This window comes from Trachymyrmex septentrionalis, unplaced genomic scaffold (assembly GCF_001594115.1).
Source record: "Trachymyrmex septentrionalis isolate Tsep2-gDNA-1 unplaced genomic scaffold, Tsep1.0 scaffold136, whole genome shotgun sequence".
Taxonomy (NCBI): Eukaryota; Metazoa; Arthropoda; class Insecta; order Hymenoptera; family Formicidae; genus Trachymyrmex; species Trachymyrmex septentrionalis.
Window position 1 is genome coordinate 268,186 of NW_017304503.1, and position 8,514 is coordinate 276,699.

The following is an 8,514-nucleotide window of genomic DNA, read 5'->3' on the forward strand; positions in this document are numbered from 1 at the left end:
CTTCAATATCAAAACTTACGCGACATCGAATCTTTTCCGTGTTCAGAAGAACGAGAGAATGATTGCTTTCAATGACGTTATCTCGAGGACACCTCACAAGTGTACCGCGATGAACATGAAAACGACCGACGAGTCGAAGATGATGGACGAGAGGTTACCGCCATGAGATCGACTATGAATTATGCAGACACTTCAAACCTCATGGGCTCCGTCGCGGTTAGACGGGACGACGGGAGGCTGAACGATGGAAAATGTTGTTAATGCGCAACGAGATGAGTGTTAAATCGTTCAGACGTCAAGTCACGAAACATGTTATCCTACAAAAATGGCTCTACAAGGATTAAGAGTTACCGGTTACGTCACTCAAACTGCAAACTGATAAAAAAAATGGTTCGCCGATTATTATCTGCTGTTAAATTTTTCTTGCAAATAACACTATATTTATGATACTAAAAGATTTGATATCAAAAGTTCAGAAAAGAAAAATCTCATACTGTAGATATAATTATAAATTCGCAATAAACATATAATGTGATTATAAAATCATAGTATTAAGAACAATGCGTTGTTGTTTAAAAAAAATTGTCTAAGTAACGTAAAGTAATGTTATAATTCCATCGTGTATAGGTATAAACTATATTTGCTTTCTTTTTAGCTATAGCATGTTATTCAAGATTCGATAATAAACTTTAACATGTTCAAACCTTTTAACATGTCCAAATATCTCTCTCTTCGACATTTCGGTTTGCATTTTATTTTATTTAAGCAGTGTTAATTTACACTATTCGCGTTAAGAAAACACTTATTTAGTAGATCCCAAACGTGAGCGGAATAAAGTAATTTAGCAAGTAAAATAGTAATAAAATAATTTTCTTATTACTATTTATATCTGATAAAACGTGCTCCTATAAGTTTCTATCATTTCACACAAATAATTACTTTGATTAACATTTCCTTGATTCCATTTTCGACAGTAACATTCATTTTAATTATGAAAATTCTCATACAAAAAAATTTCCGCTTGATAAAATAGGATTATTACTTCATTACATCCACATTGACCATCAAGAAAATAACGACAGTGGATTAATAGCGGGAAATTTTAATCTGTTGTTTCAATTTGCTGGAACAGCTGTTACAAAGCTCTTAATTCTAATTGAACATATATATACAGGGTATTTCATCAGGGCATCCACGACGCGAGCAACGACTTGACTTTTTCGTGACGCGAATACTCAAGATAATTCAACGTATTCTCTAATTTACTCCTCTAGAACATTTAAATACAGCACTCAAGCACGCGAATCCGTGTTTTTCGTTTACAATGCCCCAGAAAAGTCACGCCATGACTGCGGATTTTTTCACTAATTAGCGTTTCTTAAATCTTCAGCGTATTATTGATGGTCACTTACTTTAGAGTTATTTTAACACTTTAATTTTGTTAATAACAGTAATTTAAGAAAATGAAGTTGTTAAGAAATTATCGTGCAGTGTGATATTCACAATCTTTTTTATGAAGAAATATCCAAACGAATTCAACGTACTTTCTATATATCTACTCATTCATTTTCTGAGCTGTCTAACATAGATTTTTGTAATAATAACGGTATCTCATATAATGGATCAAATTGTAATACTATTTGTTTTATATTGAAACAAATTATAGAAAAAAGTCAAAATATTGTACATCTATCATTTTTGTGCGGGTATATTAACTTCCTTTGTCGCGTGTTGTTTTATTTTTTTAAACATTATTGTGAAAAAGAAAACGCACTTTCGACGAGTTCAACTTTCGATGTTATATATGGGTTTGGAAAAGTCTATTTTATGAGATTGTGTCTCAATTGTGAGATTGCTGTTATCACGAATGAACATATAAGTTCCTATATCTATAGCGACGAAACTTTAATTCGTGACGTACATGGAGAGAATTTTTTCTTCGAATTTATCCTGAAAATATGGTAATCGTGAGCCAACATTGTATTTCAAAGAATTTTCTCTCATTCATTAATAAAACTACAATAAAATAAGTTTAATTAATTTTACTGAAGTGCATTGGTATAAAAGTCTTTAAAATATTATATTGCATCACAACTGTCATATTTTAGAACAAATTTGAAGAGAAAATTCTTTCCGTGCACCACTTTCAATCTTTACTAAAAATGCAATAGCTGCCTAATTAAATAGATCACCGAAATGGAGCAATACATGAAAGGCAAAAGAAGAAAGACAAAGAAGATGTAACAAGTTCTTATATGTTTTCCTCACTCTAATCGAAATCGAAGGATCACGAGGCGTTAATAATCTGCATAGAGATGAGCTTACCGGTTTAGTGTCTATGTGATTCAACGATATCTACGGATATTGCGACGTCTCAGCGCACGATATATCCCTTGTACGTATCCTCGAAAAAGAACAGTAATGTTCGCTGATAGGAAGGCGATCGTTTTGAAATTCGAAGTCCTCTTCGAACTCGATCTCTTTCGCGCGCCCAACGAAGACGTGGACGCGACGATTGGAGAGACGACCAAGAAGCGAGGCTACCCAGGAGACTCGGCTGGCAGGAACTAACCCGATTACTCACGAGAAGCCGTCGTTCGTCCAAAAAACTGCGACCGCGAGATCGTCGCCGTTGACACGGGCTCTTTCACGACACATCGAACGTACGTACCGCCTGCGAGCTCACAGGTCACTGCTGTGGCAAGCTCGGTCCCCTTCCGGCTCGCGCACCCTCGCGCGCAATTCGCGAGCGCATATTATTCTCACCTCGTCCTGCGGACATCACGACGACGCGTACAATTTTATGCCGCTACCGAGCTACCGAGACTCGAGCGCATTGCTTTTTGCGTATTGCATATTCGCGCGCTATCGATCGAGGCGTCTCGGTGGTGGCCGATAAAGGGCCGCAGCTGCATGGAGAAAGAGAGATATATATATATGAGAGAGAGTACTCGGCCGCGTTTAACCCATTACCCCGTCCGGTTGCATTACCCGTTCGTGCTTAAAGTTTAAGCGTGGGCTTCGCAGCATCGGGATCGACGGATACTTGTACACAACCACGTAAGGTTCGAATTTAATAGCAGCGTTTAAAATTTCAAGCCGGTTGAAGCAACAGGCCTGTCGAATCGATTATGATCCGGATGCTGTTCTTTTCTTTTTTTTTTTTCTTTTTTTTGTTAGTGTTTAATCTAAAAACGCGTTGGAAACGATAAAATTGCTTATTTATGTAACATTGAGAAACGCGATTCTGGCGTGTGGTTTCTTTCCTCTTATTTACGTATCAATGTATCATCGTGGGTATATGTATAAAAATAAGTTGAAACAAGTTGGTTATCGATGTAATCTTTACCGTAGTATAAATAGATACGACGCAATAAATCAATCTCTAGAGTCTCATTCCGAGTTTCCCGGAAGTTCCGTAGAAGCCGTTGTTTTACTATCCGAGTAATTTCCATTCGATTTTCTCATTGCGAGAAGTTAATCTAAAGTTTAATTACCATAGTATTTAATATTAATATCACAAAAACTGAACAATAGTTTACTTTGATTACTTTTGCCACAATTTATAATAATATTTTATGTAAACAGAAAATTCGATTGAGTGACATTAAATATTCCGAATTCTGAGAACTTTTTTCATTTTAGAATGCAAAGTTCAAAGTTCGCCGTGAAAAAAATATTATTCGTAAATTATAGATGAAGAAGGGAATTGAACTTCAAATTAAAAGAACAATCATATGACAAAATTTTATATAATAAATATAAACATGAGAAGTTTCTTTTCGTTATACCTATGTTTACGATTTCACGTATATTCTCTTAAGTTTCCCAAAATTTTCAGACGTACTTGAATAATTTATTTTGACAAAAAACTCTCGCTGAACAATCCACGAAATGACTAATCCAGATTAGCGGTCTGACGTGAGCAGAAAGCCAGATCTAATCGTACAACCCTATAATTCCCCTTCGACTATTTATTCCTCATTCGTTTCGCGTGCAAAATATACGAGCTGACTGCGGAAAGTTCTCAACAGAAACGGGTCATGGCGTAACGTTGTTTTATCCCGTCTTGTCTCATTCGAAAGTAGACGTCGACTCTAAAACGCTTAGACAGCGACCCAGTCTCATCACTATACTCGACGTTCACCAGCACAGCTCGACAGTTACTCGCGAATTCTGGAAACTATCGGACGGGAAAGAAGAAGAGAAAGACTGAAAAGAAAAATCGAGGAATTTTTCTCGCCCTTTTCCTCAGCATGCCCTGAGGACCACCAGACCACATACCGGCGAACACACAAAGTCTCCCTTATCTTTGGTACTTTAACCCGGCTGTGTCGGTGCTCCCGTTTTCCCTCTCTCCTCTTCTCCTCTCATCACTACGTACTAGTACCCCTCGTTAATTAGTCTTACATTCACGTCCTCGCTAATTAGTCTTACATTCACGTCGTAAGAAAAAGGATCACCACTCGACTACGTCGCGGTTTAAACGTCAGCGCGCGATTCCTAAGTGGTCTTCATCTTTCATATCTCTCTCTCTTTCTCTCTCTCTCTCATTATTTTGCATTTATTATATAGCGTTCTACACTTTTTTTTTTACAACACCGAGATCGCCATTTCGAGCTGATAGCGCGGATAGCGTCGTAGCATGATTCTTACACGCTACTCTCCCTCGTATTCTCTTCGTCGACCGATAGAAGGGTGCGTGCTCGATCAAAGAGGACGAAACGAGAACGCACGCGGGTTTCTCCTGTCGCTCTCCAGCTTCCTCGTGATTCTCCTCTCTCTTCCTTTCGTTTTCGCTCCGCGTCCCTCGACCCGGCTTCCCCGTTGACCGTAATAAACAACAACAGTCGACGCAACCACCACCACGACACGTCGCGGATCGATTCGTCGGTGAAGAAGAAATATCGGAGCAAAGAAAAGGGAAAGGTGCGACGGCCCCTTCTACCTGACGGAAATACGTCAGGTAAGAGAAAGGAAGTAGGGAGGTGAGGAAGTGGACGGATCGACGGAAGCGACTCGCAACAGGCTTCCTGTCTACCGACGGCGAAAGACGCCGGCGCCGTTACCGTGCGCGTTCGTCGAGATCTCCGTGATTCTTCCGCCGAACTTTCTCGCGCGCGGCAAATTCGCGTTTTCTTTTTAACTTAAGCCGTAGTAAGTGAAGAACGGCGCGTTTGCCGAGCGTGTACGAATGCGGCGGAGGTACTAGATAGAACGAGGCGAAAGCGACGGAGCGAGGTCTCTCTCCCCGAGACTGATCCTGCGTGTTGAACGACGAGCGGCCTCCGCCACCGCCGCCACCGCCAGCGTCGCCACCGCCACTCGTCCCCACCGCCGTAAGGCTCCTCATGGCCTCCACGTTCCCTCCTCCTTTCCAACCGCCCCCTGTTGTCCCCGCCGACGGTATCTCACGGCCCGCGAAAGCTCCCACCTCTTCTGTGTGCTTTTTTTCTCTGTTCCCTCTCTTTCGGTCTATCGTTCCGTCGCTTCCGCTCTCTATCGTTCACACCCGCACGAGTACGTATCTCTCGCCACTCTTTGGTATCTCCTACTCGGGGTTCCGTTCGCCACCTTCTGGTACATCTGCCACTATCAGCGCGATGCCGCGGTGATGGTGTTATACGGACGAGATTGTGGCACTAAGTACTGCTGTACGCGTTGGTTACGAAAGCGCGAGATTGTCTGAGGTTTTATGTCTTACGACAGAGAATTATTGCAAATTATGAAAAACAAACGTCAAACATCTTGGACGTTTACGTCGCGGAGTGATAAAACTTTGTGGATGGGACATCGCAAACTCTTTTTATTACGAACGTAAATTTAAAGAAAGGAATTACTCCAAGTGTTCTTGTGTTTAACGACATTTCTATCTTTGATCGCGAATAGAATAGTAAAAAAATTATTGTTAAAGCACTCGCCTTATTAAATTATTGATTTTAAGTTGTGTAGCGACATACTTGTCAAGTGTCATTGATTTAATCTACTATTGCATGTGAAACATGAAAATTAGAAGACAAATTAGAATTTTCTAGTTGAATCTATTAAATTCTAGTTGAAATAACCAGAATTCTAATCTGTATGATCAAAATCTTCAGGTTCTTCCATTTTCAACCAGAAATTTTTCTCAGTATAGACGTCAGGAGATGTACTGTACACAAAATTGTATTTCCATTATCAAAGTAAACGTCAAGAGTATTTCGCTTGGTTTTCATTTGCAATATTGAAACATGAATTTACTCAAAATTTCAACGGTTTCAAATTTATGTTTAAAAATATTGTTATGATCAAATAAAATTTATAAAATTAATAACGGTTTCAGGCATTACTGAAATGTTAATGTCTATTTAGAAAATCGTATTTGTAAAATTCTCATATTTTATATTTTTATCATTTTAAAAAATAGCAACAGTCGGCCCACATTTTTCTTTTAGGATCGTAGCTGAAAGGTCAAAATAACACGTATGCACTGAATCTTCAATTTTCTACAATTGGAAGAGAAGTTATTTTTTGGACATTTTTACCACGTACAATACAAAGCACAGTATCTCTCTTGCAGAAGAAATATAATGCAAATTTCGGAGTACTCGACTAATTTAATTAATTCTCGTACCGTTATGCTACTCTTTCAGAATAGCACATTTGCATGTGACGTCAGAAAAAACGCTATTTTATCTCTAAATAAGTAAAATTTTTATTACATTTCTATCACATTGTTTTCTTATGTGACATAAACAAAATAGATATAAATAAAGTATTAAATCAAGTATTGAAACCAGTATAAAAAAATACATATTAAAATAGACAAATAGTTAACTTATACAAAAACTGATATTTTGTCGCTTTATACAATAACCAAAATAAAAATCGACTGGAATCATTTTCCGGAATTATTTCCGATATTAAATAGCATTATAACGATAAAATCAAACGACATTGTGACAGAGAAAAATAAAAGATTTAATTTTATACATTAATGATTTAAACGAATTATTACATTTAAACAAATTATTAAATCATTAATGTACAAAATTAAATCTTTTTTCCTCTTATCACAATGTAAAGGCTTGTAATCGAAAATGATTAGAAAGAGGACCTTCTATAAATATAAATATTGTATATTATTGGAAACATCGATATTATTAATATTCATCAGACATTCACAATGTACATCTCACAAAGAAGTTTAGGAAAACAAAATAAGATGCATAAATTTAAAACTTTGCAATTAATTATAATTGTATGCGTTAATTTATGGATTTTTACAAATCTTTTTATTTCAAGAATTAAGAATTAAAGAATTCATTTAAACAAAAAATCGGATAGTGACAAATAGATATCCTGTCAGAAAGATGATAATTGAAGAACTTATTCTACGAACTTTGTAGCAGAAAATTCAGCGCGATTTCGCTTTAATGAAGATAAACGCGTGTAGTAAATCACTATTGCAATATTGCAAACCTTAAACGAAATAATGAACTTATAGATTTTAATAAACGCGATGCAGATGGAATAAATGTACAACTAACTTTTGAAAACTTTACTAGTGATTGGTTTTATTGGCGCAAACATAGTTTCGGCAGATGAGAAAAATCTCTGACTGATTGTTCTGAACTTTTTTATAAGAAAATAATAATATAGAGATGACAATGATAAGAATCTTATAAGTCTTATTGATGCTACATCAATGAATTACAATAACATGAAAACTAATCAACACTGGAGTTTTCTTTTTGAATTCTGTAAAAGAACGTTCGGTAATAGACCAAATCTTGATAATAATCTTTTAAAAAAGAGAGAAAGCAAAAAAGACAAGTAAATAACAATTTGAATAAATTTAGTGGTATATAAATTATATCAACAAATGTGCGTGCGTGCGTGCGTGCGTGTGTGTGTAATAAAATTTGTGCCGAAAATTTTCATTATCTTTCCTTTTTCCTTTCAAAAATCGATCTCTAACGAAATATTAGTCTGAAGGTAATAATCGTTGTTGCGATCACAGACGTAATAAGTAGGTATATACTGTAGATTCCCTATTTTAACCGATCTTAGCATCGAGATCCTTTAGAAAGAAAATACAATGTTGAAGCGTATCTCTCTTTTTAAGTCGTTTTGAATGGGAACGCAATAGAGACGATAGGAAAAGCAATTTAACTTTACGTACCATAATCCTCACTGCTAATATTTGAGAGAGAAAGAGAGAGAATAATATGCCTCAAGCTGTTTCACTCTTTTTAAACTGCAAATAGGAACAACTTCATTGGAATGTGTAGTCTATACTTATTCTATAGTCACGACTCTAGATCATAGATATCGCACGCACGACAATTATACTGGATGATATATTTTGATGAGGTATTTTATCTCACGAGCAATTTCAGAAATTGTGTAAGTTTAGTCTTCGAATTCTACATTTCGAACTTTAAACAATGTTACAACGAGTACAAAAGGATTTTTAGGTATGTCTATATTCATTTACATTTTATTTGTACGCTTATATTTATTTATATACAC

General features: G+C 36.6%; 2 protein-coding genes across 4 annotated transcripts in view; both read right to left on the reverse strand.

Moving 5' to 3' along the window:
- LOC108757279 (neurocalcin homolog) overlaps window positions 1-8,514 on the reverse strand; it is a 194,457-nt gene that overhangs the window by 81,938 nt on the left and 104,005 nt on the right. The gene's annotated exons all lie outside the window — the stretch shown is intronic.
- The window catches only part of LOC108757281 (neuronal calcium sensor 2), a 71,657-nt gene that overhangs the window by 59,884 nt on the left and 3,259 nt on the right, over window positions 1-8,514 (reverse strand). The window contains exon 1 of one of the 2 annotated variants that reach the window (XM_018501750.1): window positions 2,326-2,616. The exons of the other annotated variant lie outside the window; for it this stretch is intronic. The gene's annotated coding sequence lies outside the window, so the exon portion shown is untranslated. Of the gene's footprint in view, window positions 1-2,325; window positions 2,617-8,514 lie in introns of those variants that run through there. 2 annotated transcript variants of the gene reach the window in all.